The following is a 20125-nucleotide window of genomic DNA, read 5'->3' on the forward strand; positions in this document are numbered from 1 at the left end:
CAGCCCTAAGGGCAGAAAACTTCTATGGCTGTGGTTTAGATGTGCAGGTGGGACCAAGGTTGGGCTGGAGCTGAGGTCTTGAAGGTTTCATGGCTAGTGGGCTAGCTGGAGTCTGGGGTCAGGATGAGAGATCCAAGGTCCAATTCAATGGACCAGGGACTCCCTGGGAGTTCAGGGACCCTCGTAGGTTTCCTATCCTATAAAATCCAGATCTTGAATCATTTCTTCCTGGAAGCCATCCCTGACCTCCCCCTGGCCTCTGCACAGCCGGATGGCTGCTTTCCTGAAGTTCATGCCGCTACTGCCATGCCTCGGCCATTGGGCCTGGGGCTCTGTGCTGGGCTTACCTGCTGGCTTCTCTCTGCGTCCCCCATGAGACTGTGAACCCCTGAAGGCCAGAATTCTCTTCCATCCTCCTCAGCCCAACCTTCATTTTGCTGCTTCTCGGCCCGTGGAGAGGATGCGCCCTTTTCATAATTCCCTGCACTCAGGACCAGCTTCAGGGGTGTAAGGTCTGTGTGGTCGCACAGGGCACCAGGGCCCCTTTGCGTGGTTTCATGCTCCACTGCTGCTATCTTGCAATTCATTTTTCTTTCGAATTTTATTTTATTTATTTTTTATACAGCAGGTTCTATTAGTTATCTATTTTATACATATTAGTGTATACATGTCAATCCCAATCTCCTAATTCATCTCCCCCCCCGCCACCTTCCCCGCTTGGTGTCCATGTGTTTGTTCTCTACATCTGGGTCTCTATTTCTGCCTTGCAAACTGGTTCATCTGTACCATTTTTCTAGATTCCACATATATGCGTTAATACATGATATTTGTTTTTCTCTGACTTACTTCACTCTGTATGACAGTCTCTAGGTCCATCCACGTCTCCATAAATGACCCAATTTCGTTCCTTTTTATACCTGAGTAATAGTCCATTGTATATATGTACCACATCTTCTTTATCCATTCGTCTTTTGATGGGCATTTAGGTTGTTTCCATGAGCTGGCTATTGTAAATAGTGCTGCAATGAACATCGGGGTGCATGTGTCTTTTTTATTATTATTATTAAATACTTCTCTTTCCACTGTTTATTATTAATGTACAAAATATACAAAACCAAAAGAAAAAAGAAAATGCTCATCGTCAAATCCACTGTGGCTCTAACCCAAGACCATGCACAAAACCCAACCAATCCACTGTTTTCATAGAAAACAACTGTGCTGAGACAGGTGAAGGAGAGGGCTGGGAGAGGGCAGGGCATCTTATCGAATCCACCCAGGAAGGCACCTGGTGGGGATTCAGAGGTGGCTGACAGGGCAAGGGAGCTGGAGGCCTCACACCCACAAGGTTCCGGGGGGGCGCCAGGAGCGCGCTAACTCCCAGAGGCAGTGCGTGTAGTGTGACTGGCATGCCCAGCACGCCGGGCTTCAGTTGATGAAAAGCTGGTCTCACTGAAGTGTTTTAATTTCCAGAATGAGCTGCAGGCAAGGGTGGACCACCACCCATGGCCTCACCTATGCCAGCTAAAACTTTTCACCGGATCCCGACCTGAATTTGCCATCATTGCACCTAGCAGACCCATGATGCAAACTTGGGTGTTCACGGAAGATTGTAACGTCTTACTTGAGAAAGGACTCAATGTAAAGCCTGTGTCAGGGGAGGAGTGGGGATGATGTGTTCCAGAGCTCAAATCCAGCCTGATTGAGTCCTCTCAGGGCAGTGGGATCCACAATGCCCCTTTTACCATCTCCCCACCCCACGAGGAAGCATGAACTTGGCTGGGATGATTTCATAAGTGCAGCTGATCCCGTGTCAGAGTTCTGTGTGCATGTGGAGGACCCACAAGAGGAGAGTAGAGGTGTTCTCCAGGATAACCAACTTTAGGTTCTCAGGCATAAAGGGTAATACTGGAGAGGCGCTTGGCATAAAGGGCAAATCTCCTCAAAAAGTGAAGCCAAGTGGGTCTCCCCTTCAGCCGCCCAGGGTACGGAATGTGTCCAGTCTCTCTCCTCCCCAGACTGGAGGAAAATATGTACATCAATGCACACCAGGCGTCAGAAAACCCCCAGGAGCCCAGGCAGGTGGGCACTGAGGGGGCCGGCGCCTCATCAGCTGGGGAAAGGGGAAAATGGGCCTCACAGAAGCCATAAAAGAGTGGAAGGAGCAAGGCTGCAGTCCACAGGGGTGTGGGCGGGGTGGGCAGGTGGTCCCTAGGGCAGGGAGTGCCCATTGACACCCGGGTGGTAGAAGGCACAGTTGTTCTCATAGCGGCAGTTACCCTTCATCATGAAATGTCGACAAACAGGGTGATTTGACATGTCTCCTCCATGGCTGTGGCCTCCATCATGCCGTCGGTGGCCCCCTCCGCCATGGCCAGGACCATCATGGCCACGGTGCTCATGAGGGGTGGCCCTTGATGGTCGTGGCCTCGGTGACCAGGGCCATCATGAGGCTGGTGGCCATGGGGCCCCCCATGTCCAGGGCCTTCATGGGGCTGATGTCCACCACCAGCACCCATTCCTCCACCAGGGCCTTCATGAGGACGATGGCCACTGCCACCACCCATGCCGCCGCCAGGACCTTCATGGGGGCGATGCCCACCGCCCATGCCACTGCCAGGGCCTTCATGGGGACGATGTCCACTGCCACTGCTCATGCCCCCACCGGGGCCCCCTTGTCCATTTGGAGGTCCTCTTCCAGAGCGACCTCCTCTGGCCCCTCGGAATGGAGGAGGAGGAGAAGGTGCTTCACTCCCGCCTCGGCCACCACAGCCTCTATGGTATGGCCCCGGACCTGGTCCCCCACGCATCGGGCCACCCCGCATGGGGTCACCTGGGCCATCCCAGAAGGGATCAACCCCCAGGGAGGGGGTGGGGGACCCAGGAGACGTGGACCCACTGGCACACCAGGGCCCCCAGGGCCTCCATGGGGACCTGGCATAGGTCCGCCAGGCCCAGGGGGGGAGTGCTGCATGCCCTTGGGACCCCCAGGGCCTCCCGGTGGGAAACCATTGGCTATGGGACCAGGGCCTAAGAGTCCATGAGGCACCAGCATCTGCTTGGTTTTGTCTGAATAGTCTGGTTGCTTCAGCAGTTCCTCTGAGGGATGAATGTTAGGGCTACCCAAGATGGAGGTGAGGATCTCCTGCACATCGATGCCTCCTCCTCCAGGACCCTGGGGGCTCTTCCTGGCACCCATGCTTCCCATAAGATTGGCCAGAACAGGAGGCAACTTGGAACTGCCTGACCCATTGGGTGAGCCACCGGTCCCCCCAGGCTCCAGGGTCTCAACATATGGGGTCTCATTCATGGAACATTCCTCATCTAGGGGGATGAGTTTTGGGGGGATAGGCTCATAGGGCTCGGGATCAGGCTCGTGAGGACTTTCCTGGTTCAGGAAGAGCTCCTGAAGGATCCCCTTCTCCCGCTCAGCCTGGATGTACCGCTCCTGGCTGTTGCTTCCAGGGGTGACAGGAGGCGAGGGCAGCACCAGGGGCTGGGGGCACACCCAGGGCACCTTCTCCTCCATGTTGTCGTGGCTCAGACTCCGGGCCGTCTCAAACGCGTGTCGGTCTGACAGTATCTCTCGCTTAGCTGCCTGGCCGAAGTCCTTGATCTTATTCACATTCACTCGTTCAGTTTCATCCAGTTCAAAATAGAAATACTCTCTCAGTTTGCCCTCCTCAGGCCAGGTCACAGTTTTCCTCTTCCTGCCTTTCCGGGTCAGCTGGCTAGGATCTCCGGGACTCTCCACTGGCTTTGCCTCCAGAGCTCCTGGCTCCAAAGGGGCAGTATCCATGAGCTCTGGGACTCCAACAGGGGGAACTGGGGTCCCTGGACGTTCTGTGTCCATAGCCTCAGAAGGAGGTGCTGGCTCTGGGGAAGAAGGTTTGGCTGTGCTCTGTTCTGTGCTCGTTTTCCCTTCAAATGGGCTTGGCATGGCCACTGTGGGTGATAGCACCTTCTTCTTCTTAATTTTGATGCCTGGAACAGGGGCTGAATTGAGCGCATCCGGAAAGCCCAGGCCCTCCACAGGCTGTGGCGGGATCATCTTCACTTTGATCTCTTTGGTGGCATTGGGTGTCGTGTTGAGTGGCTTGTATTTCTTCTCTGCAGGGAGCACAGCATATCCTGGGGCAGCTGTGGAACTCTGACGCTTGAGGACGATGGGTTTAAGGTTGTACTTGTCAGAAACCACCACTGCACAGGCATTCTTCTTCACGGGCACCAAAGACGGGGTCTCCAGCTCTAGTCGGGTAGAGCGGAACTTGGCGTGACTGGGCGCCGTGGTTCGGAGGGACTTGGGCTTCTCCCTCTTCTTCTCCGGGGCCTCCTTAGCCCAAGTCTCAGTCTTCACCTCAGTCAACGGTCGCTCAGGAGGGGTGGTTCGACTCTTTCCCTCTTCTTTCCGTTTCTTCTTATCTTTCTCAGCAGGCTGGGTACTGCTCTGGGAGCGGATCACAGCCATCCAGTCGCTGACAAGGACTGAGGCCAATTTCCGGAGCTCTGCTTGAGATGGTCAACAGTGAGTGGTAGGTGCTGCAGGGTCAGTAGAATTTGCTGCAAGAGGGAAATGTTGTTGATTGTCTTTGAATATGTCAGCCAATTGTTAAGAAGCTTGTAACCACCAACATCAATAAACTTGACCAATATTTCTGGTGAACGGGTCTGCAGGAGAATGTTCAAGTAAGTGCATCGACTCACTCTCTTCCGTGCTTCCTTTATCAGACTGAAGATCTTCGAAATCCCATCCACACTCTTGACTTCCCCATCTCGGTTAAGGAAGCTATCCAGGCCCTTGAGAAGCTCTTTGGGGTCCATGGGACCCAAACCCATGATCAAGGTTTTTAATCCAATTTTTTTGCGACGTCAGCACCTTGGGCCTAGCGGGGGAGGGGGTTAAAATTTTGGAGAAAAAAAATAAAACAACCAACCAGGACCCAAAACTCAATTATTTGGGGGGCCTCCTTGGATCAAAAAGTCTCCTTAAAAAAAGTAAAGGCCAACTCAGTATTCATTTCCCCCCCCACCAACTCCATGTAGGGAGGGGGGTCGTAGAAAAAAAGTTCTGAGTGGATTAAAAAAAGTAAACTCTGGATGAGTGAATTTGGGTGGGTTTGGGAAGGGAGGGTGGTTGACTATTTTTGATGTTCTGTGGTGACGGTCCTTCGGCCACAGATTTCAAGTCCCAGGCAGCGTGGGCTGGTGGGGTGGGCAAGATAGGTGGGAAGGGGCAGAAGACACAAGCGGTGGGCTGGAGGCTGCTGTTTTCCCTTCCCCCCTCTCTCAGGATCCTTTCAAGGGCTTAGATGTTGCTGTGGCTTGTTCCTTTTCTCCTCGAGGCCGGCCCGTCTATCTCCGAGAAAATTCAAACCTCTAAACGAACCCCAGAATCTGCATGTGTCTTTTTAAATTATGGTTTTCTCTGGGTATATGCCCAGTAGTGGGATTGCTAGATCATATGGTAATTCTATTTTTAGTTTTTTTAAGGAACCTCCATACTGTTCTCCATAGTGGCTGTATCAATTTACATTCCCAGCAACAGTGCAAAAGTTCCCTTTTCTCCACACCCTCTCCAGCATTTGTTGTTTGTAGATTTTCTGATGATGCCCATTCTAACTGGTGTGAGGTGATACTGGTTAGAAACTACACCTAATTGTAGTTTTTTTTTTTAATTCATGCTCATGCCTAATTTGAAATTTTCTGCTATTTCTTTTTTCTCTTTTTCTTTTTTTGAAGATGTTGGAGGTAGGAATTTATTAATTTATTTTATATCTTTTTGCTGTGTTGGGTCTTTGTTTCGTTTCTGTGCGAGGGCTTTCTCTAGTTGTGGCAGGCGGGGGCCACTCTTCATCGCGATGCACGGGCCTCTCACTATCGCAGGCTCTCTTGTTGTGGAGCACAGGCTCCAGACATGCAGGCTCAGTAGCTGTGGCTTACGGGCCTAGTTGCTCCACGGCATGTTGGATCCTCCCAGACCAGGGCTCGAACCCGTGTCCCCTGCATTAGCAGGAAGATTCTCAACCACTGCACCACCAGGGAAGCCCTCATTGTGGTTTTGATTTGTATTTCTTTAATATTTAGTGATGTTGAGCATCTTTTCATGTGCCTCTTGACCATCTGTATGTCTTCTTTAGAGAGATGTCTGTTTAGGTCTTCTGCCCATTTTTTGATTGGATTGTTTGTGTTTTTAATATTGAGCTGCATGAGCTGTTTATATATTTTAGAGATTAATCCTTTGTCCGTTGATTCGTTTGCAAATATTTTCTCCCATTTGGAGGGTTGTCTTTTCATCTTGTTTATGGTTTCCTTTGCTGTGCAGAAGCTTTTAAGTTTCATTAGGTCCCATTTGTTTATTTTTGTTTTTATTTCCATTACTCTAGGAGGTGGGCCAAAAAAGATTTTGCTGTGATTTATGTCATAGAGTATTCTGCCTATGGTTTCCCCTAAGAGTTTTACAGTGTCTGGTCTTACATTTAGGTATTTAATCCACTTGGAGTTTATTTTTGTGTATGGTGTTAGAAAGTGTTCTAATTTCCTTCTTTTACATGTAGCTGTCCAGTTTTCCCAGTACCACTTATTGAAGAGACTGTCTTTTCTCCATTGTATATCCTTGCCTCCTTTGTCACACATTGGTTTACCATAGGTGCATGGGTTTATCTCTGGGCTTTCTATCCTCTTCCGTTGATCTATATGTCTGTTTTTGTGCCAATACCATATTGTGTTGATTACTGTAGATTTGTAGTATAGTCTGAAGTCAGGGAGTCTGATTCCTCCAGCTCCATTTTTTTCCCTCAAGGTTGCTTTGGCTGTCTCAAAAATTTTTAAGGTTTTTTGTTCTAGTTCTGTAAAAAATGCCATTGGTAATCTGATAGGGATTGCATTGAATCTGTAGGTTGCTTTGGGTAGTATAGTCATTTTCACAATATTGATTCTTCCAATCCAAGAACATGGTATATCTCTCCATCTGTTTGTGTCATCTTTGGTTTTTTTCATCAGTGTCTTATAGTTTTCTGAGTACAGGTCTTTTACCTCCTTAGGTAGGTTTATTCCTAGGTATTTTATTCTTTTTGTTGCAATGGTGAATGGGATTGTTACCTTAATTTCTCTTTCTGATCTTGCATTCTTAGTGGATAGGAATGCAAGAGAATTCCATGCATTACTTTTGTATTCTGCAACTTTAACAAATTCATTGATGAGCTCTAGTAGTTTTCTGGTGGCATTTTTAGGATTCTTTATGTATAGTTTCATGTCATCTGCAAACAATGACAGTGTTACTTCTTCTTTTCTAATTTGTATTCCTTTCCTTTCTTTTTCTTCTCTGATTGCTTGGCTAGGACTTCCAAAACTATGTTGAATAATAGTGGCAATAGTGGACATGCTTGTCTTGTTCCTATTCTTAGAGGAAATGCTTTCAGTTTTTCACGATTGACAATGATGTTGGCTGTGGGTTTGTCATATATGGCCTTTATTATGTTGAGGTAGGTTCCCTCTATGCCTACTTTCTGAAAAGTTTTTTATTTTATTTTTTATTTATTTATTTTTTTAACATCTTTATTGGAGTGTAATTGCTTTACAATGGTGTGCTAGTTTCTGCTTTATAACAAAGTGAATCAGTTATACATATACGTATGTTCCCATATCTCTTCCCTCTTGCGTCTCCCTCCCTCCTACCCTCACTATTCCACCCCTCTAGGTGGTCACAAAGCACCGAGCTGATCTCCCTGTGCTATGCGGCTGCTTCCCACTAGCTATCTATTTTACATTTGGTAGTGTATATATGTCCATGCCTCTCTCTTACTTTGTCACAGCTTACCCTTCCCCCTCCCCATATCCTCAAGTCCATTCTCTAGTAGGTCTATGTGTTTATTCCCGTCTTGCCCCTAGGTACTTCATGACCTTTCTTTTTTTTTTTTTTCTGGAGAGTTTTTATCATAAATGGGTGTTAAATTTTGTCAGAAGATTTTTCTGCATCTATTGAGATGATCATATGGTTTTTATTCTTCAATTTATTAATATGGTGTATTACATTGATTGATTTGTGTATATTGAAGAATCCTTGCATCCCTGGGATAAATCCCACTTGATCATAGTGTATGGTCCTTTTAATGTGTTGCTGTATTCCATTTGCTAGTATTTTGTTGAGGATTTTTGCATCTATTTCATCAGTTCTATTGGTCTGTAATTTTCTTTTTTTGTAGTATCTCTGCCTGGTTTTGATATCAGGGTGATGGTGGCCTCATAGAATGAGTTTGGGAGTATTCCTTCCTCTGAAAGTTTTTGGAAGAGTTTGAGAAGGATGGGTGTTAGCGCTTCTCTAAATGTTTGATAGAATTCACCTGTGAAGCCATCTGGTCCTGGGCTTTTGTTTGTTGGAAGATTTTTAATCACAGTTTCAATTTCATTACTTGTGATTATTCTGTTCATATTTTCTACTTCTTCCTGGTTCAGTCTTGGAAGATTAACCTTTCTAAGAATTTGTCCATTTCTTCCAGGTTGTCCATTTTATTGGCATAGAGTTGCTTGTAGTAGTCTCTTATGATGCTTTGTATTTCTGCGGTGTCTGTTGCAACTTCTCTTTTTCCAGTTCTTATTTTATTGATTTGAGTCCTCTCCCTCTTTTTCTTGATGAGTCTTGCTAAAGGTGTATCAATTTTGTTTATCTTCTCAAATAACCAGCTTTTAGTTTTATTGATCTTTGCTATTGTTTTCTTTGTTTCTATTTCATTTATTTCTTCTCTGATCTTCATGATTTCTTTCCTTCCACTAACTTTGGGTTTTGTTTGTTCTTCTATCTCTAGTTCCTTTAAGTGTAAGTTTAGAATATTTATTTGAGACTTTTCTTGTTTCTTGAGGTCGGATTACATTGCTATAAACTTCCCCCTCAGAACTGCTTTTGCTGCATCCCATAGGTTTTGAATCGTCTTTTTTTCATTGTCATTTGTCTCTAGGTATTTTTTGATTTCCCCTTTGATTTCTTCAGTGATCTCTTTGTATTTTAGTGATGTATTGTTTAGTCTCCATGTGTTTGTGGTTTTTACCTATTTTTCCCTGTAATTGATTTCCAATCTCATAACGTTGTGGTCAGAAAAGATACTTGATATGATTTCAGTTTTCTTAAATTTACCAAGGCTTCATTTGTGACCCAAGATGTGATTTATCCTGGAGAATTTTCCATGTGCACTTGAGAAGAAAGTGTAATCTGCTGTTTTTGGATGGAACGAAAATATAAATTTTAAATATCAATTAAATCTATCTGGTCTATTGTGTCATTTAAAGCTCATGTTTCTTTATTTTCTGTCTGGATGATCTGTCCATTGGTGTAAGTGAGGTGTTAAAGTCCCCCACTATTACTGTGTTACAGTCTATTTCCTCTTTTAGAGCTGTTAGCATTTGCCTTATGTATTGAGGTGCTCCTATGTTGGGTGCATAAATATTTATAATTGCTATATCTTCTTCTTGAATTGATCCCTTGATCATTATGTAGTGTCCTTCCTTGTCTCTTGTAACATTCTTTATTTTAAAGTCTATCTTATCTGATATGAGTATTGCTACTCCAGCTTTCTTTTGATTTCCATTTGCATGGAATATCTTTTTCCATCCCCTCACTTTCAGTCTGTATGTGTCCCTAGGTCTGAAGTGGGTTTCTTGTAGACAGCATATATATATGGGTCTTGTTTTTGTATCCATTCAGCAAGCCTGTGTCTTTTGGTTGGAGCATTTAATCCATTCACGTTCAAGGTAATTATCAATATGAATGTTCCTGTTAACATGTTCTTAATTGTCATGGGTTTGTTTTTTTAGGTGCTTTTCTTCTCTTGTATTTCCCAGTTAGACAAGTTCCTTTAGCACTTGTTTTAGAGCTGGTTTGGTGGTCCTGAATTCTCTTAGCTTTTGCTTGTCTGTAAAGCTTTTGATTTCTCCATCGAATCTGAATGAGATCCTTGCCGGCTAGAGTAATCTTGGTTGTAGGTTCTTCCCTTTCATCACTTTATGTATGTCATGCCACTCCTTTCTGGCTTGTAGAGTTTCTGCTGAGAAATCAGCTGTTAACCTTATGGGAGTTCCTCTGTGTGTTATTTGTCATTTTTCCCTTGCTGCTTTTAATAATTTTTCTTTGTCTTTAATTTTTGCCAGTTTGATTACTATGTATCTTGGCGTGTTTCTCCTTGGGTTTATCCTGCCTGGGACGTTTTGTTTTTCCTGGACTTTGGTGGCTATTTCCTTTCCCATGTTAGGGAAGTTTTCAACTATAATCTCTTCAAATATTTTCTGGGGTCCTTTCTCTCTCTCTTCTTCTGGGACCCCTATAATGTGAATGTTTGTGTGTCTTATGTTGTCCCAGAGGTCTCTTAGGCTGTCTGCATTTCTTTTCATTCTTTTTTCTTTATTCTGTTCTGTGGCAGTGAATTGCACCATTCTGTCTTCCAGTTCACTTATCCGTTCTTCTGCCTCAGTTATTCTGCTATTGATTCCTTCTAGTGTATTCTTCATTTCAGTTATTGTATTGTTCATCTCTGTTTGTTCTTTAATTCTTCTAGGTCTTTGTTAAACATTTCTTGCATCTTCTTGACCTTTGCCTTCATTCTCTTTCCGAGGTCCTGGATCATCTTCACTATCATTATTCTGAATTCCTTTTCTGGACGGTTGCCTGTCTCCACTTCATTTAGTTGTTTCTCTGGGGTTTTATCTTGTTCCTTCATCTGGTACATAGTCCTCTGCCTTTTCATTTTGTCTGTCTTTTTATGAATGTGGTTTTTGTTCCACAGGCTGCAGAATTGTGGTTCTTCTTGCTTCTGCTGTCTGCCCTCTGGTGGATGAAGCTATCTAAGAGGCTTTTGCAACCTTCCTGATGGGAGGGACTGGTGGTGGGTAGAGCTGGCTGTTGCTCTGGCGGGCAGAGCTCAGTAAAACTTTAATCTGTTTGCCTGCTGATGGGTGGGGCTGGGTTCCCTCCCTGTTGGTTGTTTGGCCTGGGCAACCCAGCACTGGAGCCTACCCCACTCTTTGGTGGGGCTAATGGCAGACTCTGGGAGGGCTCACTCCAAGGAATACTTCCCAGAACGTCTGCTGCCAGTGTCCTTATCCCCACGGTGAGCCACAGCCACCCCCCACCTCTGCAGGAGACCCTCCAACACTAGCAGGTGGGTCTGGTTCAGTCTCCTATGGGGTCACTGCTCTTTCCCCTGGATTCTGATGCGCACAGTACTCTGTGTGTGCCCTCCAAGGGTGGAATCTGTGTTTCCCCCAGTCCTGTCAAAGTCCTGCAATCGAATCCCACTAGGCTTCAAAGTCTGATTCTCTAGGAATTCCTCCTTCCATTGCCAGACCTCCAGGTTGGGAAGCCTGACATGGGGCTCAGAACCTTCAGTCCAGTGGGTGGACTTCTGTGGTATAAGTGTTCTCCAGTTTGTGAGTCACCCACCCAGTGGTTATGGGATTTGACTTTATTGTGATTGCACCCCTCCTACCTTCTCCTTGCAGCTTCTCCTTTGTCTTTGGATGTGGAGTATCTTTTTTGGTGAGTTCCAGTGTCTTCCTGTCGATGATTGTTCAGCAGTTAGTTGTGACTCTGGTGCTCTCGCAAGAGGGAGTGAGCACACGTCCTTCTACTCCGTCATCTTGAACCAGTCTTCTATCTTGCAGTTCTTAACCATGCTTTGAACAAGGGGCTCTGTATTTTGCACTGGGCTTTGCACATTATGTAGCTGTTTGTGCATGCGTAATACACTGGTGACCAGGCAGTGGTTTTGGAGGGTTGGTATGCCTAGACATTAGATGAGAATCCCTAAGGGCAGGGACCACAGTTATCCAGCATTTTCTGACAGCACCGAGCATCGGCCTAGGCACAGGGGCATCCATCCAATGGCCTTTACCCACTGGCCTTGGCTGGGGCAATTTGAAAATAAGGAGAGCGTTCCCGGCACCCAAGGAGACTCTTTAATGAGAACCCTGGACCTACTCCTGAAGGTCATGTGTTTAGGGCACTAAGCATGGAAGGCATTTGTCCTCTGGCATTATTTCAAAGCCAAATGGCAGTAAAGCCAGGGATGCTGGGCTCTGATGAGGCCTCACAAATCAGGTAGGATGCAAAACCATAGGCCTTTTTATCAGGCCTCGTCCCAAGAGGACTTGTAGGGGAAGCGGGGAACATGGGGGACTGAGCTTCATGGTCAAGGGGGAGAGGATGAGTGGGGAGAAGAATTCTAATTCCATCCTGGGTGACTTTGATTCAAGCCTATGAGATTTACCAAGCAGTTGCTTGCTAAACAGAGGTGACCAAGGGGGACAGAGGCAGCGCAGGTGGAAGTGTTAGGAGTGTCGCTGTTTTCTAAATGAGGAAACGGATCCCAGAGAGATCTGATAACCTGTTCGTGGTCATCCAACTTGTTAGGGGCAAAGCGAGGTTGTAACCCAGACCTATCTCATGCCGCAACTCACTGCCCCTCCCCTGTTCTACATCAGTGGCCTCTGGGGTCCAGAGGAGGGGCTTTCATATGAGGGGAAAGGGTCGTACGTCAGTCCCCCTGGGCAGGGCCAGAGGAGAGAGGAGGCTTGGGTCCCCATCCTCAGGAATAGAAACAGAAAAGCAGAAGTCTTGGTGGGAGTGGGAGGTGTGAGTCCCAGAATTATCTCAAAAAGCCTCAGCACCTTGAGGATTCTAGAACCTTTGTCATTGCGCCACTCCAGTTGCTTAATTTTCCATCCAGCAGACGTTTCCAGAGAGCCCGACACGTGCCAGGCAAGTTTTACTAGGCACCAGAAGTGTAGAAATTAAAAGATAAATTGCAAATATTTATGCGGTGCCGAGCTGCAGATGTGCCATGCAGTGGGAAAACACGCAGCAGTGGATGGTAGGTGTTCCGAGGAGGCGTGCTCAGAGCAGGGCTGCCAGACCCAGCCTGGGCGCAGTCAGGGGAAATGTCTCAGCCAGGTGACAGCTGATCACACACAAGGCAATGGCATTTAGAAGGCTGAACAGGAGTTTTCCAGGATAAGGAGGATGGAGGATGCCAGGGAAGGTGGTCCAGGCAAAATGGGCAGCTCCAAGGTCAAAGGCACAGAGGATGGAGAGACCAGCGTCTGAACGGGAACATCTTGGTGGTCCGTCGCCTACAGCTTGGGGTTGTAAAGCAAAGAACATAGGAGAGGCCACAGAGGCAGGACACAGGCCCTGCGGAGAGTTTGGCCTTTATCTTGAAGGTCTCCTTGAGGATAAGGGAAAAGTTCATCAAGTGATGACACTACCCTTTCCCACATGTGGCTCCCCCTCTCCCGGGAAGGCTTGGGTGCAGCACAGATTATTGGGCGAGGGACTCGATAAAGGGTGTTAAGGAAGAGAGTGATGTGGTCAGGGATGCATTTGAGAGATCACTCTGGGAGCCACAGTGAGGAAGGCAGGAGGGCGGGATCTGGACTCTCACCCTGTGACAGCAGGATCTGGGCTCTCAGGTGGGTGGTGCCTGCCCTTTCTTCCTTCCTTCACTTATTCATTCATTCAGCGGATATTTACTGAGGGCCAGCCATGTGCCCGGCACTGCTCTAGCGCTCAGAATAGGAAGGAACGAATCAGAAACCTCTTCCCCAAGGAGCTTACTTCTAGAGAATATAAACAATCAAGTTAAATGACTACAGAATGTGTTAGATGAGGAGAGGTGGGGCGAGGTGTGGGGCTTGCGATTTTAAATAGGATGGTCAGGAAAGAGCTCACAGAAAAGCTGACATTTGAGGAAACAGCTGTTGGAGGTGAGAAAGTGAACCTTCTGATCTTTGGGAGGAAGATGGTTCCAGGCAGAGGGAACTGCAAGTGCAAAGGCCCTGAGGCAGGAGCGGGGGGTGGGAGTAGAGCAGTAGAGAGGAGGGCAGACGAGGAAGAGTTTGTGTGGGACCTTGCAGGCCTTCCCAAGGACTTCAGCATTTACTCTGAGAAGGGAAGCTGTTGGAGCATTCGAGCAGAGGAGCGGTAATAAATTTATTACTGCAGGGCTGTTTGTAAATCAGATGTTTGTCAAGTGAATCCAGCTTAAAAACCCCCTACGAGAACCCAGGCTGACCTAACGGTCCTTGCTTGGAGGTGGCTGGTTCCCACAGAGCAGGTGCATTTGCAGAGTCCTGCTTTTACCAAATTAAATCTTTATGTCCCCGCCCCCTGCAACCCTTCTGGGAGAGAGAACCAGACCCTCAAATAGCAATACTGCCCAGTTATAGCACTCGCTCTTCCGTGCCCCGGGGACTGCTTCTAGGCAGATCAGCTCACCCTCATTATAAGTGGATGAAGCTAGGAGTAAGACAGAAATAAAGACACAGACCTACTAGAGAACGGACTTGAGGATATGGCGAGGGGGAAGGGTAAGCTGTGACAAAGCGAGAGAGTGGCATGGACATATATACACTACCAAACCTAAAATAGATAGCTAGTGGGAAGCAGCCGTGTAGCACAGGGAGATCAGTTTGGTGCTTTGTGACCACCTAGAGGGGTGGGATAGGGAGGGTGGGAGGGAGCGAGATGCAAGAGGGAAGAGAGATGGGAACATATGTATACGTATAACTGATTCACTTTGTTATAAAGCAGAAACTGGCACACCATTGTAAAGCAATTACACTCCAATAAAGATGTTAAAAAAAAAAAAAAAGTGGATGAAGCCTTCAAGGAGGGGAGGAAGTATGCAAAGAAGTTGGGAATCATGAGCGTGAGTCTTGGGCCCTGCAGTCAGAGTTCCTGAACAAAAGAGCCTGAGCATTCTCCCTCTAGCTGAGCCCACGTGCACTTGCTGAATGCTCTCCATCCCAGCCTAAACAGCTACGTACCATTTATTGGGCACTTACTATGTGCCAGGATCTGTGATAAGTACTTTACATGATCTATCTCATTTAATTCTTTCAACGCCCCTGAGTCTTAATAACTCTCACTTCACAGATGAGGCACCTGAGGATGAGAGAGGTGCAGTAGATTTCACAAAGTCACACAGCTCAGCTGGAGCCTGGGTCTGTCTGACTCCAGAAGCCTGCTTGGAGCCACTTGTCCCAACTGTCACTGAAACATTGGCGGCCACTGCTTTCCAAACAGGAGAGGGCATACCAGGCCAGGAGACCCGATTCCCAGTGAGCACAGCCGTCCAGCCCTCCACAGCATAATGGGACATCGGTGGCAGGCTGTGGGGAAGGGGCAGGGTTGGGGGCCAGGCTGGGCTTGAACTGGGGGAAGGGGCCAAGCCGCTGATCGTAATGAGGGTGCGCAGCAACATAACTGCAGAGCCCCAAACATCCCCTGACCTATCTGCAGGGGTCTGATCCAGTGGGTGAGACCAGGCAGAGGGGCGCTGCAAGCCAGAGAGTTCTGGGTACTCTGTCTTTTGAAAGTAGGACTCCAGCTGGCCAGCAAGGGATTGGCAGACAGTGATGCTCTCTGTCACATTGATGGGCTGGATTTAGTTCAAGGTCCAGTGCTAGCTGGGAATGGGAGAGAAGGACAGGAGATGGAGACAGAAACCCTGACCCAGGCTTGTCTGAGCCAACACAGAGATCAGAGAAAGGATGAGCGACATGGCCCACTCCAGACTCTGTCCCCCCTGGGCATGCGCCCTGGAGCACTGCCTCCCAATATCTTACTAATTCCAGAGTCGCCTTCAAACCAGATTTGTCCCCAATCTGGGGGCGACTTCTAAACACCTATGCGTAGATTCTGCAAAACACCAAGAAAGAACTGGAAAACTCTCATTCTCCGGAAAGATTGTTAGCTGGGAGAGGAAGCGTCTGATTCTCGAGCTCAGAACGGTTGGCAGATAAGTTTCCATTTCCGTGCGAAGTGATTGTGGCCCCCGGGCTCCCCCAGCACCCGGTGCAGGCTTCTGCTCCAGCCCCCGCTCGTCTTCCTGTAATTATTTGCTTATACATCTGTCTCCCCGACAAGGCCACGAGCCCCTGGAAGGCGGGGTCTGAGTCTGATCCATCGCCCTGTCCCTGATGCCTGGAACAGGCTGCTCCATAGAGTTCTAAAATAAATTAGTGAATAATTAGGAAGAAGCGGCTGCCGGAGAGCTCCAAGGTTCCGAGCCAGTGGTCTGATAACGTCTGTGCGAGTGCAACGGGCTCCTGTGCGTTTTGTGTGCTGAATAATTGAGTGAGGGATGCCGGAGGCAGAGCAGGTGTGAGATTTCTCGGACCTGACAGATGAAAGACAGTTTCAGTACACAGGAGGCGGGGGTGAGGTCGAGACCCCTCCTGGGGCTTCATCAGGAGGAAAGGGTAGGGTGAGGGGCACAGCTTCAGATGGAGGAAGTGGACAGGAGATGCTGGTGCTGGGAGCGCCAGGGACCACAGAAGGGGGCAGGGGCAAGGTAGGTGGACCCTGAGACCCAGAGGGCTGCCGTCTTATGGTGACCAGTATTTGGAGAGGGGCTGGAAGTCCAGGTAGAAGATAAGACTTCATTAATTCATTCAACTTGTGTCCTCGGCACTAGGACCCAGCAGTGAAAAGATGGTCGCTGCCCTTATGAAGGTTGACTTCTAGTCTGGATTCAGGTCAACAGGTAAATAATTGAATTTCAGAGTGGAATAAACAGTGCACAGAAACAGGGCCAGGGAAAGAGAGCGGTGAGTTGAATTATTGTGGACGGACCAGTCCAAGAGGGCTTCTTCGAGGAGCTGACGCTTGAGCAGACACCTGAGTGATGCCAGTGCACCTGCTTTGGTGGCTCTGAGTTTGGCACGTTTGAGGAGCTGCCAGAAGGCCTCAGTGGCAGGAGACAGGGGCTCAGTGGGGAGGGAGGGGGCACGTGACCAACTGTGCTGCTGTGTCCTGACCCAGGCTTTCCCGGGACATGGGGCTTTCTGTACTAAACCTGGTCCCAGGCAAACTGGGACTGAGCTGGTCACCTAGAGGTGGGACAGGAAACCAGAGAGGAGGGTGGGGGCTGGAACATGCAAGGCTGCTGCCTCTGAGGCCACGCTGAGGGGTTTGGGTTTTATTCTGCGTTTGAGGGGAATGGAAGACAGCAACTCCTTTTTGATGTAACAAGTACCGCTGAGTGCGTCCTCTGCGCCCCGGGCTGCTCTGAACAGTGAGCGGGGGTGGGGTGCACGTAGTCCTGCCTTCGCGGATTTGGGGCTTTTGTGGTCTCTCACACTGGCAGTGAAGTCACTGTCGCCACACATTTTCTCTTTGGCATTTTCCAGCTAAGCTTGAGATAAACAAAGGAAAACGTCTGTAGCGATCAGAGTAGGTGCTTTCCTTTCCCATCCAGATCACCGGGACGCTATTTCCAGACATCATTTCATTGTTACAGAGAAGGAAGAGCATGTTATCTGATCTCACGCTGCAGCCCAGGTCACCTGAAAATCAAATCCAGGCTCACTTTGCACACCTGAGTTGGAAGGGCACAGGGCAGCTGGGAGGTGGAGATAAGGGGACAGTTTCAGCGCAGGCTGGTGAGGGCCGTGGTGGCTGTGTGAGTGGGGAGCTGTCACACCAGCAACAGCGAACGTCTACTAAACACCGACTGTGTCTGCTTCCCGTTGCCATGTCACAAATTGGCACAAACAGAGCCACTTAGAACACAGTTGTCATCTCACAGTTTCCTGGGTCAGACGTTTGGGCATGGCTCCAGTGGCTTCTCTATTCAGGGTCTCACAAAGCTGGAAGCTAGGTGTCTGCTGAGGCCGGGGTCTTATCAGAGGCTTGGGGTCCTTGCTCCAGCTCACGTGACCGCGGGAAGATTCCATTTCCCTGCAGCTGTAGAGCCATGGCTGCTGGCTTCTTTAAGATCAGCAGAAGAATTTCTGCTGCTTCAAGTCTCTGACCACCAAAGCCTCAGACTCACCTGATTTGGTCAGACCCACCCAGAAGATTTGGGTTTTTTTAACTCAAAGTCAGCTGTTTTGGGTTTTCATTATATCTGCAAAAAAATCTTCCTTCACCTTTGCCAAATAACTCTGTCTAATCATGGGCATGACATCCCATCATATTCATGGGTCGTACCCACACCAAGGGGAGGGCGTTATGGAGGTGGGACTCAGAATTCTGCTCACCATACTAGCCACATAAGAAGTGCTTTACACACATCAGTTCGTTTAATTCTCAGAACGATCCTATGAGATGGATACTACTGTTGGCCCTATTTTACAAGTTAGCAATGTGAGACAGAGAGAGGGTGAGTGAGAGGCCTGAGGTCCACAGCTAGGACCTCAGGAGGAGCTGGTGCTTTGGCAAAGCACAGTGTCCTGGAGCCAGGATCCCTTTGGCAGTCAGGGAAGGAGGAGGGGAAGGGAGCCCGCCAAAGTTCCCATTGCTGTTTCTAAAACGTTGCCATGGAAACCCTGCATGAACCATCCCTTAAAGAGCTGTTCGATTATTTTTTCAGGGTGGCACCTGCAAGCACATAGGAGCAGCACCAACACAGACACACACACACACACACCGTGGTTGAGTTCATGGGCCGAGTGGCAGGCGCATGGCAGGAGGTCCGGAAGGTCCATTGATAATGGAATATGCTCACTGGCGTGATCAGGGCCTGGTGAGCGTCCCTGTTGCGGGACCCAGGACTGAGGAACCATTCAGGTCCTCTTAGTTTTCACTGACTGTGCGCCCAGAGGGAGCTGTCTCCCAGTTGCTCCCTTCTCTCCTCCCACCAGGCCTACATTCCTGGCCCCATCCTGGCCACGTCCTTCCTGGGCCTTCTCATAGCAGCAGTGGTTTTTTTTTTTTTTTTTTTTTCATTTTTGTTTTTTAACATCTTTATTGGAGTATAATTGCTTTAAATGGTGTATTAGTTTCTGCTTTATAACAAGGTGAATCCGTTATACATATACATATGTCCCCATATCTCTTCCCTCTTGCATCTCCCTCCCACCCTCTCTATCCCACCCCTCCAGGTGATCACAAAGCACTGAGCTGATCTCCCTGTGCCGTGCGGCTCATAGCAGCAGTCTTAGTGCCTTGGCCCAACCAGGGAGAGGGTGAGGCCACTGGAGAACTCATGGAAGTCAAGCCCAGACAAGGGACTCAGGAAGGCTCCAAAGCTGCTCACTAAACTCCTTTGAGGAGTTCAGCTCCCATCACGACACAAAAAGGCCTGGACACTAACTGATCTTGTCCCAAATCTTGAAGTGAGGGCTGGCCCAGCAGACCGAGGAGGCAGGAGGTCCAGGGTAATAATTACGTCGACGACTATGATCATAATGACTGCCAGCTAGTGTGACTTCTGCCAGGCCCCACACAAAGTTCTTTGTATCCATTGTGTCTCATTGCTCATTTGTCAGTTCATTCAACAAATATTTATCGCGCAATGGCTGCGCCAGGCTCTGGGTCTACACGTGTGAAACGGTGAGACTTGGAGCTTATGTTCTCGTTCGGGGAGATGACAATAAACAAAAGGGGAAAAATGACCCATTGCAGTAAGTGACGCAAAAAGGATTAAAATAGAACAGTGTTGGGGACTTCCCTGGCCATCAAGTGGTTAGGACTCCGTGCTTCCACTGCAAGGGGCACAGGTTCGATCCCTGGTCAGGGAACTAAGATCCCGCAGGCCGTGCAGCACGGCCAAAATAATAATAATAATAAAATAAATAAAAGGTTAAAATAAATAAATAGAATAGTTGGAGGGAGGGCCCGGGGGCTTCTTTGATTTGTGTGGTGAGAGGAGGCCTCTCTGAGGAGGTGAAAGTTAAGCAGACATCAGAATAAAAGGCTGTGCCAGGGAGAAGGTACAGCTGATGCAAAGGCCCTGAGGCAGGAACTGGCTTGGTGAGCCTGAGGAACAGAAGGAAGGGCCGGTGTGTGTGGAACGCGGAGAGTAAGGAATAGAGGGCAGGAGCGGAGGTTGGCCAAGGAGACTTTGTAGGTTCAGGTGAGGCGTATGGCTTTTATGTGAAGGGAGATGAACTGCCTTTGAGGTATGTTCAGCAAGGCAGATGCTCTAACTTGTGTTTTAAGAGATCACTCTGGCTGATCCTCGAAGAATGGCTGTGTGGGCACGAGAGAGCAGTCAGAGGTCCAGTTAGTAGATGTCTGTGGGGACCGGGGAAAGGATGCTGATGGCTTGGACCATGGAGGCCGCACTGCAGCGGGAGAGAAGGACATGCATTCCGGTTTGGTCAGCAGCGCTAGCTGATGATTTGGCTATGGGGGTGG

The 20125-nt window shown here is 48.2% G+C and overlaps 1 protein-coding gene and 1 pseudogene across 6 annotated transcripts in view; one reads left to right on the forward strand and one right to left on the reverse strand.

Moving 5' to 3' along the window:
- The window catches only part of CSMD2 (CUB and Sushi multiple domains 2), a 671005-nt gene that overhangs the window by 187711 nt on the left and 463169 nt on the right, over nt 1–20125 (forward strand). The gene's annotated exons all lie outside the window — the stretch shown is intronic.
- LOC115860415 (serine/threonine-protein phosphatase 1 regulatory subunit 10 pseudogene) lies at nt 2203–4833 on the reverse strand (annotated as a pseudogene).

This window comes from Globicephala melas, chromosome 1 (assembly GCF_963455315.2).
Source record: "Globicephala melas chromosome 1, mGloMel1.2, whole genome shotgun sequence".
Taxonomy (NCBI): domain Eukaryota; kingdom Metazoa; phylum Chordata; class Mammalia; order Artiodactyla; family Delphinidae; genus Globicephala; species Globicephala melas.